Source organism: Gossypium arboreum, chromosome 6 (genome assembly GCF_025698485.1).
Source record: "Gossypium arboreum isolate Shixiya-1 chromosome 6, ASM2569848v2, whole genome shotgun sequence".
NCBI lineage: Eukaryota > Viridiplantae > Streptophyta > Magnoliopsida > Malvales > Malvaceae > Gossypium > Gossypium arboreum.
This window is the reverse complement of record NC_069075.1, coordinates 31,933,921-31,956,981: the sequence shown is the minus strand read 5'-3', so window position 1 is coordinate 31,956,981 and position 23,061 is coordinate 31,933,921. Positions and strand designations below refer to the sequence as shown.

Here is a 23,061-nt window from a genome sequence, read left to right as displayed (position 1 = left end):
ATCCTTATTGTTGATGATAGGGATAGAGCTTTAAGACAGTGTTCCGTGCCAGTATTTAATGATCTTAACCCGGGTATTAGGAGACTCGAAATTGAGGCACAACAGCTCGAGCAAAAGCCAGTCATGTTCCAGATGCTTCAGCCAGTGGGCCAATTTAGTGGAATGCCTACTGAAGATCCTCACTTACACTTAAGACTGTTTATGGAGGTAAACGATTCTTTCAAGTTAGCCGGAGTACCTGAAGATGCATTACGATTAAAGCTGTTCCCATATTCACTAAGGACAGAGCTCGAGCTTGGTTGAACTCATTGTAACCAAACTTAATTTCTACATGGCAAGAGTTAGTAGAAAGATTCCATATTAAGTATTTCCCACCTAGCAAGAATGCTAAGTTGAGGAACGAGATCACTGCTTTCCATAAAATGGATGATGAGTCCTTGTATGAGGTGTAGGAAAGGTACAAAGAGTTATTGCGAATGTGCCCCCACCACGGTATCCCACATTGCATCCAACTTGAGACATTTTATAATGGTCTCAATGCTCACACTAGGATGGTAGTGGACGCTTCTGCTAACAGTGTTCTCCTTTCTAAGTCTTGTAATGAGGCTTATGAAATCATTGAGAGGATTGCCAACAACAATTATCAATGGCCATCCAATCGAGCAGCGTTAGGAAGATGAGTTGTCGAAATACATGACGTCGATGTTCTTATTTCACTCGCATCTCAGGTATCATCAATATCCTCAATGTTAAAAACTCTCACTACTAATGGGTCTAACAGTTTTGTAGCACAAACACCAAATCAATTTGAAAATATAGCCTGTGTCTATTGTTGGGAAGGACATTTGTTTGAAGAATGTCCACCAAACCTAGAATCCATGTACTACATAGGTAACCAAAACCAAAATTGAGGAAGGCAAGGACTGCAATCCAATTTCTATAACCCATCATGGTGAAACCACCCGAATTTTTCCTAGAGTAACCAAGGGGTTGGAACCAGTAACACTTACACCCAACCTAGACCAACCCAGCCGCCTAGTTTTCCTCAACAAGTTTAGAAACCAACCCAAGCTGAACCATCCAATGGCTTAGAAAATTTTTTGAAGGCATAGATGGCCAAGAATGATGCATTAATCCAAAGCCAAGCAACTACATTGAAAAACCTAGAAAACCAAATGGGCCAGCTTGTAGCTAAACTCAAAAACTGACCAGAAGGTGCTTTACCTATTAATACGGAGAATCTAAGAAATTTGGGGAAGGAGCATTGCAAAGCATTGGCATTTAGGAGTGGAAAGATAGTAGAGTCCAACAATATTAAAGCTGAAAAGGAACAATTACCGAGTGTTGAAATTCCAGTTTCAGAAGAACCAAAATCTGCAAAACCCGATAAGGTAATCTTGGAACCAGCTAATTCTAATAAACAAATAAATCCATTAGATGCAAAATTTCCATAGAAGACAAATCAACCAGTTCCAGTAAAGAAACCACCACCACCCTACCCTTAAAGACTTCAACAGCAGAAACAGGAGATTCAATTCGAGAAGTTCCTAGACATACTCAAGCAACTTCATATCAACTTCCCGTTGGTTGAAGCACTTGAGCAGATGTCGAACTACATCAAATTCATGAAGGATATTCTATCCAAAAAAATGAAGACTTGGAGAATTTGATACGGTAGCTCTGACAAAGGAATGCAGTACATATCTTCAAAATAAACTACCCCCAAAGTTGAAGGATCCTGGATGTTTTACCATACCTTTCAACATTGGAGCAACATATTGTGGTAAGGCATTATGTGACTTAGATGCGAGTATTAACTTGATGTTTATGTCAATATTTAGAAAGTTGGGGATAGGTAAAGTTAGACCTACTATGGTTACACTTCAATTAGCGGGTCGATCCTTAGCATATCCAAAAGGAAAAATCGAGGATGTATTGGTATGTGTAGATAAATTTATCTTCCCTATTGATTTTGTTATTCTAGACTTTGAAGCAGACAAAGAAGTGTCAATTATCTTAGGAAAACCGTTCTTAACAACCAAAAGGACCCTTATTGATGTGCAGAAGGGCAAGCTTACTACGCGTGTCCATGATGATCAAGTAACATTTAATGTTTTTAAGTCTATGTAATTTCCTAACACAATTGATGATTGTTCTACAGCATCTGATTTAGAGGATTTAATAGTAGACAAGGAGCTCAACTATGTTGAGGATCTGTTGGAACAAATTTTGACATCAGATCCTCCGAATGATGAAGAGGAGGATGAATACTTAGCGAAGTTAGAAGTTAATCAAAAGGGATTTAATCGGTAATCCTATTTTGAATCTTTGGAATTAGAAAAAAAGGATTTTGCCCAACCAAAAGCATTAATCGATGAGCCACCTTAGTTAGAACTCAATGTACTACCTTCACATTTGAAATATGTTTATTTAGGTAACGCTTGTACTTTGCCTGTGATTGCTTTAGAAAAATTAACTAGTAAGCAAGAGAGAAACTCATCCTGGTGTTAAAACAATTTAAGAAGGCTACCGGATGGACCATAGTCAATATTCGTGAAATTAGTCCATCTGTATGCATGCACAAGATTATCATGAAAGATGGCGAAAAAAAGGACATTGATGGATAATGAAGACTGAACCCCATCATGAAGGATGTAGTCAAGAAAGAAATCATCAAGTGGTTAGATGCAGGTTTTATCTACCTCATCTTAGATAGTTCATGGGTGAGTCTGGTCCAGTGCGTGCCAAACAAAAAAGGTATCACGATCGTTGAAAATGAGAATAATGAGTTGATACTGACTAGAACGATTACGGGATGGAGAATTCACATTGATTACCAGAAGCTGAACAAGACGATTAGGAAAGATCACTTTCCTTTTCCGTTTTTGGACCAGATGCTGGATAGACTCGTAGGGCGAGACTATTACTATTTTCTCGATGGATACTCGGGGTATAATAAGATTATAGTAGCATCAAAAGATCAATACAAGACAACATTCACCTGCCCGTATGGTACATTTACATTTAGACGCATGCCATTTGGTTTATGTAATGCACCTGCTACATTTCAAAGATGTATGATGTCTATTTTTACTGACATGGTTGAGAAGTATTTGGAAGTTTTTATGGATGATTTTTCAGTATTTGGAAATTCTTATGATGATTGCTTAGCCAATCTGGCAAAGGTACTAAGGCGGTGCAAAGAAACAAACCTGGTACTCAATTGGGAAAAGTTCCATTTCATGGTACGATAAGGGATTGTTCTAGGGCATCGGATAACAAGACATGGAATAGAGGTTGATATAGAAAAGGTAGATGTTATTGAGAAACTTCCACCCCCAACATTTGTAAAGGGTGTTAGGAGCTTTTTGGGCCACGCCTGTTTCTATCGAAGATTCATCAAGGACTTTTCCAAAATTGCTAAACCCTTATGCAAATTATCGGAGAAGGGCACAACGTTCAAATTTGATAAAGAGTGTTTAAGAGCTTTCAATGATTTGAAGAGTCGACTAGTTTCAGTACCCATAATCTTCACACCAAACTGGGATTTGCCATTTGAATTGATGTGTGATGCAAGTGACTTCACGATAAGAGCTATCATGGGTCAGCGAAGGAACAAAATTTTTCATCCCATCTGCTATGCAAGTCAAACACTGACAGGAGCTCAACTGAATTATATGGTAACAAAGAAAGAGTTATTTGCTATTGTGTTTGCTTTGGACAAGTTTTGTTCTCATCTTGTAGGTACCAAGGTGATTTTCTATACGGACCACTCGACAATTAAGTATTTACTTGCCAAGAAAGACGCTAAGCCAAGACTGATCCGGTGGCTACTTCTACTTCAAGAGTTCGATCTAGAAATTCAAGATGGAAAGGAAGTAGAAAATCAAGTAGCAGATCACTTGTCCAGATTGGAGCTGCAAGAAGGGAACTCTCCTCTTATACCAATTCGAGAGATGTTTCCAAATGAACACATAGTGAAGGTAAATCATGTCCATAATACCCCTTGCTTTGCTAATATTGCTAACTTTTTAGCTTGTGGTTTGATGCCGATTGATAAGACGTATCATCAAAGGAAAAAGTTTCTTCACGATGTAAAGTACTATTACTAGGAAGAACTATACTTGTTTAAAAAGTGTGTAGATCAAATGATCAGGAGATACATGGAAGAAGAAGAAGTACAAAATATTTTATACCATTGTCACTCAGCTCTGAGTGGTAGACACTTTGAAGGTACTCGTACTTCGGCCAAAGTATTGCAAGCTAGATTCTTTTGGCCAACACTATTCAAGGGCGCATATGCTTACGTAAAGAGTTGTGATCGACGTCAAAGAGTCGAAAATGTCACCAATAGAAATGAGATGCCTCGAACAAATATCATTGAGGTAGAATTGTTCGAAGTATGGTGTATTGACTTTCTTGGTCCTTATCCTCCATCATTTGGTCACAAGTATATATTGGTAGCAGTAGACTATGTGTCTAAGTGGGTTGAGGCTGAAGCTTATCCGACGAATGATACTAGGGTTGTGATGATGTTTTTGTAGAAACACGTGATCACAAGGTTTGGAACCCAAGAGCTATTATCAATGATGAAAGGTCCCATTTTGTGAACAAGTGGTTGAAATGGTTATTAGATAAACATGGAGTGAAACACAAGGTTGCTACAACTTACCATCCGCAGACGAATGGGCAAGCTGAACTGACAAACAAGGAGATCAAAGGCATACTTGAGAAGGTAGTTTGCCTGAACCGATGAGATTGGTCCAAAAGACTGGATGACTTACAGAACAACATACAAGACACCTTTAAGGATGTCACCCTACAGGTTGGTCTTTGGAAAAGCTTGTCATCTGCCCTTGGAGTTAGAACACAAAGCTTACTGGGCCCTTCGATAACTCAACTTGGATCTTAAGCTTGTGAAAAAGAAATGGATGCTCCAACTCAATGAGCTAGAGGAATTCCGAATGTTCTCGTACGAAAATGCAAATTACTCAAGAAGAGACTTAAGAAATGGCATGACAATCACATTCGAGTTCTAAAATTTGAAGTAGGTCAGGAAATCTTGTTATTTAATTCCAAATTAAGGTTCTTTCCAGGTAAACTAAAATCACATTGGTCCAGTCCATTTACGATTCATCCCGCCTATTCATACGGAGTTGTTGAACTCCAAGGTAAGGGAGGTAATTTTCAAGTTAATCCTCAACATCTGAAACATTACTGGGGAGATAAGATTGAACGAAATCAAAATTCGTTCATTTTATCGGATGTTTAAATTTTCTTATTTTCCTTTTTACTAAATGATTTAGGGTACATTTTCGGGATTAGTATGTTTAAATAAATTCTGTCTAAGAGATTGGAACTTAAGCGGGACCGCTTGTGACCCCTCTAATCTTTCCTGGGAATTGACTTTTACATAATTCTACGAGAAATTATTACCTAAATGGCAAAATAAATTTTTGGCTTTTCAAATAAAAGGGTCAATTTTGATCCAAGTTTTAAATTGCAACTCAATTTCAAATTTTCATTAAGTCTAGGGACTTAACTGAATTATTTTCAAAATTTGGTTGCTCTTTTTGTTGATAATAAAAATTAGATGGCTCTTTTGTTAATATTTTTGAAAGGCTTCTAGAATAAATTTTTTAGTTTAATAAAAAAGGATGATAATTATTATAAAATTATATCTATTATAATATATATTAATTATTATCAACTTTATATAGAGTTAGGATTAGTGTTAATTTAATCATATTTTATTTCATAAGTTTTTTTCAAATAATAATAATAAGATGATAATATTTAATATATAATTGTATCTATTATAATTTATATATTAATTTTATCAATTTAGCATAAAATTAGGATTTGTTTTCATCATATTTCATTTTATTTAAATAAATTAATCGCATTAATAATTTAATAAGTATATATTTAATTATTAATTGTTGTTAACTTTGTATAGGATTAGAACTTAGAATTCTTTATTGATTAAATTGTTCTAAGAATTCTACTCTAATTCCCATTCCTTCCTCTATAAATTCCACCCATCATCCTATTCATCCATCACTCAAACCTACAAAACACCAAGTACTGCAAGCTTCTTGTCGCACATTGCTAGGCCAACAGCCCCATCTCCATTGCACGTTGCACGTCCAAGCCCCAGCAGCTGCTCCTAGGCACCTCACCTATGTACGTCCAGCTTCAGTGTAACACCCCAAACCCGGCCTCGACGTTATGACCGGATCTGATGCGCCACATCGAGGCGTTCAAAACATGCCGTATTACTTAGTTTGGGAAAAACTTAGTTGGTGTTGTAAAAGACACTTTTAAAAGTAGGTTAAAGTGAATGGAAGCTGTGCACCAGGTAGGAAACCAGGAAAGAGAGGAGGTGAGTCCGTCGGACTACTTAAGTACCAAGCTCCCTTCGGATCCAATCCTAGACATGCACACCGCCATTGCCACACTCTAACATCTCGTATAATTTTGAGAAAATCGTTTGGTTATGTCCATCTTAAGAGAATGATTAAGGTTGAAAACGTTTGCTTAGCGGAAGTCTTACTTGTATTCGTGTTATTTTGAAATCACTTAATGTTTTTGAAAACGCGTCCTAGAGCTAATCCATCTCGTTAGTTATCATAGTTCAGTTTTATAATAATAAAATTAAATAATAAAGAAACAAACCAAACCATAAAAATAATTAAGCTGCCTTATTACATTTAAAACCCAAAACCATAAACAAAAATATGGGAAAATCTAGTTCACGAAGAAAAGCGAATTTGCGTGAAGCGTGTGGCCACTCGAATCCCCTTGACTCAAGTCCACCAACTAGGGCTCACTGCAAGGATGGAAGAAAAAGGGTGAGTTTGGGAAAACTCGGTGTATGAGAAACCCATCCAAAGCCCAAATCAGCTCGAGCCCATTGGGCCTAAGCCTATTCGGATAACGAGACACAGTGGGATGAAGCCCTTTTCGAATCACGATAGCAAGGCCTTAGCCCTTTTACATAACGATGTGGCCCATAGGCCCATTTGATAACATAGGTAACAATAGTAGTAATGCATGCAAACCCATCGGGAGACTACTCAACCCACCAACCGCTACTGCGCCCCGTGCAGTAGCTACACTCCATGTGGGAATATCTCAACCCACCCACCCTACACTCCACAGCGAAAGAACGGCGCTCAAATATCGATAAGTTGAGGCAAAGCCTCCGATCGTGGATGAACCACTTTCAATACTTCCTCCATCAATACCCCAATCCCATGCAACAGATATTAATAAAAGCATATCATGTAAAATACAGTATTAATCAATCATGCAGTTTAGCCAATTTAAACCCTAGAGGTATATCGATAATTTTGCTCTTTAGGGGTAATTTTCGTAACTTAGCAACTACACAAGCTACTTCAGTAATTTTTCAACAGTTTTATGCAGTTTGGTTCCACCATCTAACTAACAGGCTAATTTGCCCATCTCTTACCCATATTGGTCCGTAAGCCCATTGGGCCTAGTTTTGGCCCATCGAGACCCTTTTTTTAAAGTACGTTAAAACGTTACACGAATTCACTTAACACCTTGCGGTGCTAGATCTAACAATTTCTCTATGTCTTGAGAGCATTCGCATACTCACAAGCCCATGAAATGTTGGAATTTCGGCATTTCGTCTTTTACCGAATTGAACTAAGAAAGGGTGTTCGGTACACACCTGATTCGCGACGACTGCTACTGAGATCTCTTCCGATGTCCTACAATTGATTAGCACAGTTCTTATTTACAAACCATAATCACTAAAGCCCAAAACTTACTCATCCGTGCTCAAACCATGTCCCTAAAAGCCTTTGAAACCTTACCTTTTTGCCAAAATCGATAGCTAGCTCTGAATCCGATTGCTCCAACAACCCACGCCTTCAATCCAACACTTAAGAAGACACTAATCATTGACAGAAAATGTAAGTTAAAAACCCTTAGAGCCACATGCCCAAATTGACAACCTCCCTAGATTTTAGGGACTTCGGCTTTTCCTAACTTTGTAAAATAGGACTAGATATGAGATGATGAACACTTACCCCTTACTCCTTTTTGATCTCCATGCAATCTGGTGCAGATTTATCTTTCAAACGACAGTAGAACTCGACTCCCGGAGTTTTGAAGTTTCGGCTATAAGTCCCTAAATCTATGGTTTTTCGGCTTTTAGGTGATGAAGGAGATGACAATGTGGGGCTATAGCCTTGATGTAGAATTACCGACAGGTATCTAGGGTTTAGAAAAGATGATTTTCGTTTATTAGGCAGAAAAATATCAAAGGATTTGGCTTGGAAGAAAATGGCACAACTAATGTATTTTTTTGAGGTTTCAGCTTTTGTTGTTTCGGCACAAGTGTTGATGAACAGCAGGTTTGATGAATGGTTTTGAAGAAAAAAAATGAAGAAAAAGAAGAATAGGGGAAGTGGTAGTTTGGCTAGAGAGGAAAAAGAGAAAAGAGCAACCCTAAGGTGTTTAGCGAAGAAAAGCGGCACCACTCAATACCCTAAGTCTTGAAATACTAACCTCAAAACCCCCCCGATTTTTCCCTCTTCAAATTCCCCTAATTCAGCCAACTCTTAGCCTCTATCCAAATCCCTTAAATCTCTCCCTTATCACTCCTTAATCCAAGCGTTTGGATGATTCAAACTCTCCTTTAGCAGACTCCACGGACTCCAACACTACCCTCCCGCACTTAAAATAAATGCATCTTTTTGTCAACACAGGGAATCGATCCCATGCCTTCCCCAATGCTCAACACGCCACCTTTTTAGGAGCCTAGTGGCGTCACCCTTGCCACTTTACTAAGGCTCTTTTTGTGATGCAATTTACCCATAACTCTATACAAGGGCCATCTAGCCAGAACCCCTAACTCCTAAGTCCAAAAATTCAAAAATTCAACTGGGTTTTTACCAACACATGGGCCTTCTATAAGCCCATTTACCTACTCAAAATATTAATTTCACATCCAAATACAAAATTTTAAAATCTTTATAAAATACTGAAACCGCGAATAAATCCGAAAATCGGGATGTTACAACTCTACCCTCCTTAAAGAAATTTCGACCTCGAAATTTTACCTTATTAAACAGTTGAGGTCTTTGTTGATGCATAGCCTCCTCGATCTCCCAAGTAGCTTCTTCTTTGCCATGGTTTCTCCAAAGTACTTTCACTAGTGGGCCGATTTCCTTCTCAACACATTGACATCACGATCAAGTATTTGCACAGTTCCTCTTGAAAGTTAAATCATTTGTACCTCGATTTACGCAATCGGTATGATATGAGTTGGGTCGGATCGATACCGCCTCGGCATGGATACATGAAAAGCGTCATGGATACGATGCGATTCAGTGGTAACTCTAGGTGATAAGCCCTTGGTCCAACCCGCTTAACAATTCGGTAAGCCCCAATAAACCATGGGCTCAACTTACCCTTCTTACCAAATCTCAAAATATTCTTCCAAGAGGAAACCTTCAAGAAAACCATATCCCCAACAGCGAACTCAATCTCTTTGTGCTTCAGATCCGCATACGACTTCTGTCTATCAGATGCCTCCTTTAACCGATCCCTTATCAGCCTAACCTTGCTTTCAATGTCTGCCACCAATTCCGGTCCAAGCACTCGTCGTTCACCCAACTCTGTCCAACACGTCGGCATACGACATCTTCGCCCATAGAGCGCTTCATATGGTGCCATCTGAATACTTGCTTGATAGCTGTTATTGTAAGCAAACTCCGCCAATGGCAAGTAGTCCTCCCAACTTCCACGAAAATCAATGATACAACCTCTCAACATATCCTCCAGAACCTAAATAACCCTTTCTGACTGTCCATCTGTCTGTGGGTGAAAAGCGGTGCTAAAATCCAATCGTGTACCCAACGCTTCCTGCAACTTCCGCTAAAACCGAGATGTAAACCTAGGGTCTCGATCAGAAATTATCGACACTGGCACCCCATGCAGTCGCACTACCTCTGCCACATATAACTTGGCCAACTTTTGCAGTGAGTAGTCGGTACGAACAGGTATGAAATGAGAAGATTTTGTTAACCTATCCACAACCACCCACACCGAATCTTTTTTGGTGGGTGTCAAAGGTAATTCACTCACAAAGTCCATTGTTACTCTTTCCCACATAGCGAATTTTCACGAGTTCTGATAATCCGAAGGCAATTGGTGCTCGGCCTTAACTTTCTTGGCACGTCAGACATTTCTAACAAATTCGGTCACCTCTCGTTTTAATCCAAGCCACCAAGTACACCTCTCGCAAGTCTTGATATAACTTATTCCCCGGGATGTATGGCACAGAGTCCACCATGAGCCTCTTTTAGAATTAACTGCCTCAATTCAGGGTTCTTTGGAATACAAACCCTTCCACAAAAGCACAGAACTCCTTCAGTGTTCAACCCAAAATCCTCGTTCTCACCACTCTTAACTTTCTGGAACCGAAGAGCTAATGAATCGTCCTTCAACTGTTTTTCCTTAATCTACTCGGTCCAAGTAGGCCTTACTGCGATTACGCCAACAAGCTTCCATCGTAAATGCAGACTTAATCGTGCGAACAAGGCTCTCAAATCGGTAACAACCCTTCGACTCAACGCATCCGCCACCACATTAGCCTTTCTGGGTGGTACTCTATCGAACGATCGTAGTCTTTAAGCAACTCCACCCATCTTCGTTGCCTAAAGTTCAACTCCTTACGAGTCAACAAATACTTTAGGCTCTTATGATTTGTGTATATGATGCACTTTTCCCCATATAAGTAGTGTCTCCAAATTTTAACATAAAAATCACCATTGCTAGCTCCAAATCATGCGTAGGGTAATTCACCTCATGAGCCTTAAGGCGTCGCGATGCATAGCGACCACCTTGCCCTCTTGCATCGATCGCAACCTAACCCCACATGCGACGCATCATTGTATCTGATAAAGTCCTTCCCAAACACCGGTTGCATCAACACTGGTGCTTGGTCAATACCTTTTCAACCGATCAAAAGCTTTTTCTTTGTTTCTCGGTCGGACAAATGGTACTCCTTTCCTTATGAGTTTTGTCAAGGGTGCCACCATTCAGAAACCCTCCACAAACCTTCTATAGTAACCTACCAACCCTAGGAAACTCGAATTTCGATACTAACCTAGGTGGCTTCCATTCGAATCGCTTCAATTTTACGAGGATCCACCTTAATCCCCCAGAGACCACATGCCCTAGGAAGGTTACCTCCTCAACCGAATTCACACTGCTGAATTTCGCATAGAGCTCCTTTTCCCTTAACACTTGCGGACTGATGCGGAGATGCTCATCATGCTTCGCCTCCGTTTGAGTATACCAGGATATCGTCGATAAAGGCGACTACGAACCGATCCAAGTAAGGTTGGAATACTCGATTCATCGATCCATAAAAGCTACAGTGCGTTAAATCATTAAGCGGCATGACCACAAACTCATAATGTCCATATCGAGTTGAATCTTTGTCTTATGAATATCCCTTCTTTACCCTTAGGCGATGGTATCCGAGCGAAGATCGATTTTGGAGAATCTGAAGCTCCCTAAGTCGATCAAGCAGATCGTCAATCCTTGGTAGTGGGTACTTATTCTTAATCATCGGTTTGTTCAAGCTGGTGATAATCGATGGACATGCGCATCGTTCCATCCTATAGGGTGCAATAGACCTTTGGAGTGTTCCGGGCAACAAATCGATTCCAAACTCAACTTCCGATTGAAGGTAATCCAGAAGCTCTTCCGGAAAAACATCCGAATTCCCTAACGATTCGATGGTCTCCACGATCGGATCCTTAGTTTCACTTGGCTTACCAAAGCGGATATGCCTCGCACCCTTGCGCATCGGTTTCTCGACCCTCAACGCGATACTACATTGGCTAAGTAATCCTCGTTCTCCAATAATCATTACCTCTTCATCATTGTGATCCTTAACACCATCCTCTTAGTTGCACAATCCAAAGTTGCCTTATGCTTGGTCAACCAATCCATCCCTAGTATCAAATCGAATTCTTCAGCGGTAACTCCATCAAATCCCCACGAAAACCCGCCTTGAATCTCTAGAGGCACCTCCTTGAAGAGTTTCTCTACCTTAACCGAATGACCTAAAGGACTTATCACAGACACCCCACATACCGTCTCCTCGAAGTGCACACCCAGTGCCCCAGAAATGTTATATGCCACATATGAATGGGTTGATCCCATATCAATCAGAGCAGTATAAGGTACACCATATATAAAAACGTACCAGTTATGACATCAAGTGCGTCACCCTCCTCGCGGCGACGAGCGGCATACACCAAAGTGGTGACGAGCATCCGCGTTACCAATACCCTACCGGTGCCCCCCGTCCACGGCCATTACCACCGCGACCTTGTCCACGACCTCTTGGCGGCGGTCCATCCCTCATGAGTTGAGCCGATCGCTTCGCCCTTGTTCGACCCCCGAGCACGAGTGGCCCTCCTAGGACAATCCTTAATCCTATGCTCCTTAGACCCTAGCGAAGACAAGCCCGAGCGCTTCCGGCACTCTCCTTGATGCGTTACGCGCAATCCCCACATGCTTGCGGTCTACCTGTGTTCACCGAAACTGCTCGAACCGGTTCCTCCATCCTAGCTCTCTTAACATTTCGATTTGCAGCACCCACTGGTCCAGTATCCCTCCTGAACCGATTCCGATCCTTATCACGATTCCTCTGTTCGGTTTGCTTCACCTCCTCTGCTATCTTAGCCTTCTCTACCAGTGCAACAAAATCTCGCTCTCTCTGCGGAGCTATGAGCACCCTTAACTCATCTCTGAGGCCATCCTCAAAACAAACGCTGCGCTCGTATTCGGTGGAAACGATGCCATTAGCATACCGACTCAATCGTAGAAACTCCGCCTCATATTCAGCAATGGTCTTATTTCCCTGAGTCAGATTCAAGAACTCATTTCTGCGTGCATCCACATAGCTAGCTCCAACATATTTTTCCTTAAAGGTGCATTTGAACAGCTCCCATGTTACCCTCTCATTTGGGTACCCTCTCTCACGATAATCCACCATCGACACGCTTCATCGCGCAACAACGACACCGCCCTTTCAACTTCATTCTCTTGAGCGGTTTAGGTCATCCATGATCCGCTCTGTGGCTTCCAACCGAGACTTACCACATTTGGGGCCACTCCAGATCACGCCTTAAAATCTCGGCTCCGTTGGCCCGAAGTCGTTCAGAAATGGACCCCCTATTCATGGGCCCGATGTTAACTCCGGCCACCCTTTCCAAAACCCTCAACATGGCCTGAGACAAAGCGTCATCCCCTACGGCCCGGTCATACGGCCCATTTTCATTAACCGGTGGTGGACGTGCCTCGCCAGCTGGTATGTGTTCAGATGACGCAGATCCAACTTGGGTGCTACCTCGGCCTCGACCACGGCCTCTTCCCCGAGTAACCCTTGTACTCATAACGATTTATCTGTTTACGAATTTTATGACATTAGTTTACTGGTTTCACTGTTTATTACAGAATGTCTTATGAACAGATAGAGTTTCAGAGTTATTTTCGCGCAATCACAATTTAGCTACGATCCCAGTTTTGTAGCCCTAACACTACATTATCAATAGCACTATCTCTAAGGCTCGATTACTATCTACGATATTATTTCTAGTCGATTCCATATAAATATTTAAAGCGAAAAAGAACACTTATAGACTTGGTGCAGGGATTGATGTGCCACTTCCTTATCGATCCATTTAAAAAATTTTAAAAGAAAACCCATGTTTTTGTTTCTGACAATAAAAGATTTGATTTGAAAACACTTTTATCTTAAAACTATTGATTTAACCCGTTTAACAATAGAAAAACTTTGAACATCTTCGAAAACTTATAGAAAAACTTTTTTTTTGAAAAGATTTTTGGACCCGATCCACAACCGAGTTGTTGCAACCAGGCTCTGATACCACTAAATGTAACACCCCAAACCCGGCCTCGACGTTATGACCGAATCTGATGCGCCACATCGAGGCATTCAAAACATGCCGTATTACTTAGTTTGGGAAAAACTTAGTTGGTGTTGTAAAAGACACTTTTAAAAGTAGGTTAAAGTGAATGGAAGCTGTGCACCAGGTAGGAAACCAGGAAAGAGAGGAGGTGAGTCCGTCGGACTGCTTAAGTACCAAGCTCCTTTCGGATCCAATCCTAGACATGCACACCGCCATTGCCACACTCTAACATCTTGCATAATTTTGAGAAAATCGTTTGGTTATGTCCATCTTAAGAGAATGATTAAGGTTGAAAACGTTTGCTTAGCAGAAGTCTTACTTGTATTCGTGTTATTTTGAAATCACTTAATGTTTTTGAAAACGCGTCCTAGAGCTAATCCATCTCGTTAGTTATCATAGTTCAGTTTTATCATAATAAAATTAAATAATAAAGAAACAAACAAAACCATAAAAATAATTAAGCGGCCTTATTACATTTAAAAACCCAAAACCATAAACGAAAATATGGGAAAATCAAGTTCACCGAAGAAAAGCGAATTTGCGAGAAAATGTGTGGCCACTCGAATCCCTTGACTCCAAGTCCACCAACTAGGGCTCACTTGCAAGGATGGAAGAAAAAGGGGTGAGTTTGGGAAAACTCGGTGTATCTGAAACCCATCCAAAGCCCAAATCAGCTCGAGCCCATTGGGCCTAAGCCCTATTCAGATAACAGTACACAGTGGACCGAAGCCCTTTTTAGAATACAGTAGCAAGGCCTTAGCCCCTTTTTACATAACAGTGTGGCCCATAGGCCCGATTCGATAACATAGGTAACAATAGTAGTAATGCATGCAAACCCATGGGAGACTACTCAACCCACCAACCGCTACTACTGCCCTGCACCGGCGCTACACTCCATGTGGGAATATCTCAACCCACCCACCTACACTCCACACATTGCGACAACGCGCTCAAATATCGATAAGTTGAGGCAAAGCCTCCGATCGTAGATGAACCACTTTCAATACTTCCTCCATCAATACCCCAATCCCATGCAACATATATTAATAAAAGCATATCATGTAAAATACAATATTAATCAATCATGCAGTTTAGCCAATTTAAACCCTAGGGGTATATCGGTAATTTTGCTCTTTAGGGGTAATTTTCGTAACTTAGCAACTACACAAGCTACTTCAGTAATTTTTCAACAGTTTTATGCAATTTGGTTCCACCATCTAACTAACAGGCTAATTTTCCCATCTCTTACCCATATTGGTCCGTAAGCCCATTGGGCCCAATTTTGGCCCATCGAGACCCTTTTTCCGAAGTACGTTAAAACATCACACGAATTCACTTAACACCTTGCGGTGCTAGATCTAACAATTACTCTATGTCTTGAGAGCATTCGCATACTCACAAGCCCATGAAATGTTGGAATTTCGGCATTTCGGCTTTTGCTGAATTAAACTAAGAAAGGGTGTTCGGTACACACCGATTCATGACGATCGCTCTTGAGATCTCTTCCGATGTCCTACAATTGATTAGCACAGTTCTCATTTACAAACCATAATCACTAAACCCCAAAACTTACTCATCTATGCTCAAACCATGTCCCTAAAAGCCTTTGAAACCTTACCTTTTTGCCAAAATCGATAGCTAGCTCCGAATCCGATTGCTCCAACAACCCACGCCTTCAATCCAACACTTAAGAAGAAACTAATCATTGACGAAAATGTCGATTAAAACCCTTAGAGCCACATGCCCAAATCGACACCTCCCTAGATTTTAGGGACTTGGTTTTCTAACTTTCTAAAATAGGACCAGATCGAGATGATGAACACTTACCCTTACTCCTTTTTGATCTCCACGCAATGCAGTGCGATTTATCTTTCAAACGATGGTAGAACTCGACTCCCGGAGTTTTGAAGTTTCGGCTATAAGCCCCCAAATCTATGGTTTTTCGACTTTTGGGTGATGAAGGAGATGACAATGTGGGGCTATAACCTTGATGTAGAATTGCCGACAGGTATCTAGGGTTTAGAAAAGATGATTTTCATTTATTAGGCACAAAAATATTGAAGGATTTGGCTTGGAAGAAATCGGCACAACTAATGTATTTTTTCGAGGTTTCGACTTTTGTGGTTTCGGCACAAGTGTTGATGAACAGCAGGTTTGATGAACGGTTTTGAAGAAGAAAAATGAAGAAAAAGAAGAATAGGGGAAGTGGTAGTTTCGATTAGAGAGGAAAAAGAGAGAAAAGAGCAACCCTAAGGTGTTTAAGCAGAAGAAAACGGCACCACTCAATACCCTAAGTGCCGAAATACTAACCTCAAAACCCCCTGCCAATTTTTCCCTCTTCAAATTCCCCTAATTTGGCCAACTCTTAGCCTCTCTCTAAATCCCTTAAATCTCTCCCCTTATCACTCCTTAATCCAAACGTTTGGATGATTCAAACTCTCCTTTAGCAGACTCCACGGACTCCAACACTACCCTCCTGCACTTAAAAATAAATGCATCTATTTGTCAACACAGGGAATCGATCCCATGCCTTCCCCAATGCTCCACAAGCCACCTTTTTAGGAGCCTAGTGGCGTCACCCTTGCCACTTTACTAAGGCTCTTTTTGTGATGCAATTTACCCATAACTCTATACAAGGGCCATCTAGCCAGAACCCCTAACTCCTAAGTCCAAAAATTCAAAAATTCAACCGGGTTTTGGCCAACACATGGGCCTTCTATAAGCCTATTTACCTACTCAAAATATTAATTTCACATCCAAATACAAAATTTTAAAATCTTTACAAAATATTGGAAACCGCGAATAAATCCGAAAATCAGGATGTTACATTCAGCGCATGCCAGGCCTACTTGCCGAAGGTCCCCCACGCTACTTGCGCACTACTGCTAGCTCCCAGCTCAGCTTGTGCGCTGCTACCTGCTCCTATGTACATCTGCCCGCGCACTCCAGCAGCCCTCTAGCACTTGTGAGACACACACCTACACCAAGCCCATTAGCCGAAATCTTCCAACCTACCCTAATTTTACCTCTTTTGTTCATTAATTATTTTTAGGAGTTCTTAATTTTTATAAAAAGGGTGGTAAGACAAATTTTTTCTCCTAAATTTTCATTTTATTTAATTGTTTAATTTTTCAATTTATTGAATCATTAATAATTTTTAAATTTTTGAGAAAATAATTTTTCCCATCTTTTATTCAGGTTAATCATGCCTCGCAAGAGAACTCGTGCCTGTGCCCAAATTGATGAAACACAAAACAAGTTCCATTCTGAAGGAGCCAAAACAAGATACGAGAGTATCTTCAAAAATCAACAGATGCATACAGAGAAAGGCTTTACATTGAAAGAGAGCAACTAAAAGGACTTTATGGCCCGTATTCATCAAATTGCTGAAGCCCTCAATTGGGAATTATTTTTTGAAAAGAGACCTAATGTGGATGAGGAGTTAGTGCGTGAGTTCTATGCCAATTTAACCTCAAGCGAGTTGAAAAAAGTTCCAGTTCGCGAAATCAAGGTACCAATAACTTCAAATGCTATTAATAAGTTCTTTGAATTGCCTAATTTCAAAAACGACGATTATTCTTCCTTGATGAGTAATATAAAGCCTGAAAACTTGCAAGAAATATTTGAGGAACTTACAGTTCTAGGTTCTAAGTGGACTGTGTCAAAGCAAGGAATCCACACTTGTCGAAGAGAATTTTTGACACCACTCGCAAATGTATGGTTCTATTTCATCCGATTCAGCCTTATGCCTAGTTCACATGAAACTACAATTTCATTAGAGCGAATGGTCTTATTATACTCAATTTTAACTAGAAAGACCATTGATGTGGGAAAAATTATCCTAAGAGAAATGCGAAATTGTGCCGTTAAATGTTCTGGCCCAGCCTTCTTTCCCTTTACGATAACAATTTTGTGCTTGAAAGCTAAAATTCTTGCAAACGTAAAGAAGACAGGCTATAGCCAGGGCACAATCACAAATTGGGACCTCTACCGAATAGCTAGAGATTCTGTTCTACAGTAGCGAATTGAAGAAAGTGAGGATCCCGAAGAAGAGGAAGAAGATCCTACAGAGATCGAACCAATGCAATCGGCTGAAGTCCTTGAAAAGGTAGAACCAATAGAACTAGAAGTTGAATTTGATGACGAAACTTCAATATTCAGAGCTCAACCGCCTAGCTCAGATCTTCGAGATGAGCTGTCAAAGTTGATGGACATAATGCAGCATATGCAATGGCAGCAACAAGCTTACTGGAGATATTAAAAAAATAAGGGATGACTTGATGAGAAGTGCTCTTAAGAAAATTTACAATGATCCATTTAATTTTGTGCTTGTATTTCCAGATTTTATATTTGAACCATGGAGTCCATTATTGAAGAAGGAGTGAAGCGATTCATGCAAAGGCAATAATGATGGAGCGAAAGATGAGTCAAATTCGGAAGGGTCTGCAAATAGATAAAAGAGGGGGATCTTGACCTTATTTTATTTCTGTTCTGAGGTCATTTTAGGATTTAGTTTAATTAGGAATTTTTATTTTTTGAATAATAAAGTAAGAGATGGAAATCATGAATAATGAACAAATCGCAAAGTATAAAGTGTGGCAATAGGTATATACATGTTTAGGAGTGGATCTAGAGAGAGCTTCGTACCTAAGAAGTCAATTTGACTCACCTCCTCTTTTCTAGAATCCTACTTGGTGTATAGTAACTATTAACTTTAAACAATGAGGACATTGTTAATCTTAAGTAGAGGGATCAAAAAATTAAATTTGAATTATTTCCATTCAGAATAAATTTTTCTTTTAATTATGATTAGGATATATTTTGTTCAATAATTTGAAATTTTGTTAAGTATGCTAAACTTTAGTATAAATAAAGTTCTATTATTTCAATAAATTATTATGTTAGCTTAATAATGATATGAATGTATTTCTAATAAAGCAAGCAAATCGTACCATAGATTTTTAATTCTTTACGAAAGTTAGGCATGCATGAAAGTTTAAGTCTTTAGAATTGACTTAGTAGTTTCTTGAGGCGAAATCCTAGGAAGCATGGAACTTTGAAAATGATTTAGGCAACTTTTTTTTGGACTGTTTGAGCCTTTCAAGCCAACCATGATGAAATTTTTATTCTTTGAAACCCAACTTTGAGACTATATGGCCTAATTTTATTTGAACCCTTGCAAATTTAGCCATCACTTCTCTCTTAACTATCTTAAAATTGTCCCAAATACTAGACTCAGTACTATTCAAAGTATTTTTTAAAAATAAGTTTGGGGGAGTTGAAAAGAAGTATTGAATGCTCTAAAATTGTAGCACATTCAGTAAAATGCTCAAATTTGAAAAAAAAAAAAGAGAGCATGAGTTCTTAAAATAAGATGTACAAATGGGCATGTAAAAGCAAAGAAAGTTGATGTATTGAAGGTAATTATTTCGAAGGTCCGATGCAAGCTGAGTCTAGGGTCTAAATTTATCTATATTTTACCTACCCTTAAGCCCAACCACGTTACAATTTTGTTAAAGACCTATTGATTCAAAAGTTCCAATGCTACCTACATTAGTGGAGAGAAATTGCTACGTACAACATATGAAGACATAAGTTAAACTTAATGATTGCAGCTTAATTTTGAATAAAGGGAATAAAATTGCATTGGTAAGGTTTAGCATGACTTTATTAGGAAGCATTCGGTCTAATTTTTGCTATCAAATAGGTGTTGAGATTAATTTGAACGATATGTATACTTAAGTAGCATAACTATCAAATTTCTTATATTTGAGCATAAGTATATTAGATTCATAATTTTGAGAAAAATGTTGTTCTGAAGGAATTTTTCAAAGGTGCTTCTGAGAAATTCTTTTCAAAATTTGTGCATTACTCGGGACGAGCAATGAATTAAGTTTAGGGGTGTGGAAACACAAAAATTTACACACTTTTTCATACCCTTTTAACTTAAATTCATGCGGATTCGGTTAAATTCTTGTCGAAAAATAATTAATTTTTATAAAATAATTAAAGTGCACTTAAAATATGAACATGTTGAAATTTATTTAATTTTATAATTATTTTTGATGAATTTTGGTTATTTTCGACAAATTTGCACAAAGGGCAAAAAATGGCTAGGCAGACACTGCCAGAAACACAAAATCGAGAAGCAATTTGAAGTATCGAGGCAAACTAATTTCCAACCTAAGACAGTCCAAAATTATATGTATTAATTCATAATATAATTAATTTTAATTTATATCCAAGTTAATTTGGGTTAATAAATTATTATTAATTAGTTATGAAAAAATGGTCCGATTGAACCGAACCGAATGAACAGAACTGGCCAAGGAGAGGACAGCCCAAAACCGTCCAAGTGCTAACCCAATTCAGCTCATTATCTGGTTATTTAAGCTGCAAAGGAGCCCTTGAAGACTTGTTCAAATTGCAAATCAGCCCCTCCACAATTGATGGCTTTGAAGATTTGCCCCAAGCTAAATTTAGCAAAGTTGAAGCCATCAACTTTGCCACATAGATGGTTGGCCAAGGGGTGGCTCTTTGGCTGCTATTTTTAGAAAATTTTAGCTACCACATTCAGCTATAAAAATCCCCCTTGGCTGATCATTCAATGCATCCCTCATTCATTCACATCTCTTTTCTCCTCTTTCAGTTTCTCCTCTCATTTTTCCATTTCAAGTCCCTTGCTCTTGTGTCGATTTCTCCCCTTGTGAAAGGTTTTTGAGAAAGGTTTTTTTCTTCAGCCATTTTACAGCATCAATTTAGTGTTCATAGAAGCCTTGATCAGTGAGGACAACAAAGAAGGAAGAACAAAGCAACCTAGTCAAGCCACGGAAAGACACCAGATTTGATTTTTGTTGCTTATCTCTTTAATTTTTGTTGTTGTTATGATAAACATATCTATGAATATTTATGTTGTGAAAATTTTTAATTTAATCAGATTAACTTGAATTTAATTCATGTTGGTTTGATTGCATTTCATCTACTTTAATTATTAAAATTGTGTTTATGCTGTTATATGCCTCGGTAAAATGCTTGATTAAGTAAAATCATGCCTAAGTTATTCTTTCATTACAATTGTGAGATAGCTAATGAATTAATTATTTAAACGGATTAAAATTGTAATTAATTGACACAATACTTAATTAGTGCATGTTTATTCTTCTAAGGTAGCTGAAGGTTAAATTAGCAATGTATCTAGCAATACACTTGCCTTGCATAACTTGCAAGATTATTGTGATTAAACTGCTTGAAGGTAAGGATACATTGTTACCTCACATAGTCTTTTATGTGCTTATTAGATTTAATTAATAGTTTGAATTGACATAGGGATATGCAAGAGATTAGTTCAATTTAATGAGTATGTATGTGTCATAACATGTTTGCTTATTAAAATTTGTTTAATCGTTTGAATTAACATAGGGATATGTTAAGAGATGAATGGATTTGTGTAGGTGAATATGTTCATAAGTTAGCAATTTACCTAGTTGCCGTGAATTTATTCATAACAACATAGACATGAGTTTAATAATTCTATGTTAAAGAAATGTAATTAAATCAACACAATTATGCCATCTTGATTAAATCATATTTTGAAATTGTGCATTTGAGATTTATTTCTTTAGTTTACTTAGTTTAAAATCTTAGTTTTTAATTACCCTCTTCAAAAAAATATTTTTCTTCACCAAAGTTTTTTAAATAGCAGTCATAAATAATTCTTTTCACAGTCCCTATGGGTACGATAACTCGACATTTACTTGTCACTTTATTACTTGTTGCGATTTTGTACACTTGCACATTTCCGTCGCTCCAGCGATTATCCACCCAAAATGCACCAAAATGCTCAACCGAGTCAATCCAACCACAAACACACCAGGGCACCAAGTGCCTAGCCCGTAGGTTAACATCCCTTTAGAAACACGCCCGGGCACCAAGTTCCAAGCCCGTAGTCTTTACATCCACCCTCAGAAACATTCCAGGATCACTATAAATATAACTTGGTAATCCAAAGCAAATGTTTGATTCCAGGATACTCAGTGTATAATAACATGTCATATATCAACATCTCATCACAAGTCATTCCTGTACAACTTGCAAAATAACCTATTGGTATGCCAATTGTATTCTATCCTATGTTCATTCAGGCTCGATACATATATCAATATAACAATTGCCATTTCAATCCATTTTTCTCACCTTATACCAATTGTAACATTCAACACCCACAATATAATACATTATTAAAATACACAAAACAAAACCATATGAACTTACTAGGGCCAAACAATAGAAATATCAATTATCAGGGACTAGTTAACAATTTTCTCTTTTCCATGATTATCTACCGATTCTTTATCTATAAAGTAAATTTATTTCAATTTATCGATCCCAAATACATTATAACATTTAATTTAATGCATATGACCTGCTATTAATATTTTTCATAATTTCCCTAAAGTTTTACAATTTGTTTAATTTAGTCCCTAAAACTGAAACAAGCTTATTTTCACAATTAATCCCTAATCCATAGTGTCGAATTCATATCCACCCTTAATTAGCCCTCTAGCACTAAAATCTAACAAGAAAACCAAGCCAATTTGAACATTTTATTTTTTTAGTCCCTATACATAAAACTATTACAAATCACTTTACAAAATAGTCCAAATTCATCATCAAGCTTCAAGCTAAACTATTAACAGAATTTGTACCATTGAAATATAACTCGGTAATCCACAACAAATGCTTGATTCCAGTATACTCAATGTATAATAACATGTCGTATATCAACATCTCATCAAAAGTCAAACATGTACAAATTGCAAAATAACCTATTTGGTAAAGTTTTAAAAACTCTAACAAAATTTCAAAATAGTCTCTAAGCTAGCTAGATTAAACTAAAATGATCTCAAAAACATAAAATTCCTAAAAAACGATTGGAAATTTCACTTACATGCAAGAGTATAAGCAAGACTTAAGCTTGAAGACTTAGAAACTATGAATTTTCGATGGGGAGACCTCAAATGAAGAAGATGACAACATATGATTATGTTTTTACTTTTATTATTTTCATTAT

General features: G+C 38.4%; 1 non-coding gene across 1 annotated transcript; it reads right to left on the bottom strand.

The window, feature by feature from the left end:
* Nucleotides 1–389: 389 nt before the first annotated feature.
* On the bottom strand, nucleotides 390–496 carry LOC128294566 (small nucleolar RNA R71). The gene has a single exon (XR_008284876.1). It is a non-coding gene; the product is annotated as a small nucleolar RNA R71 (small nucleolar RNA).
* Between the last annotated feature and the right edge of the window lie 22,565 nt (nucleotides 497–23,061).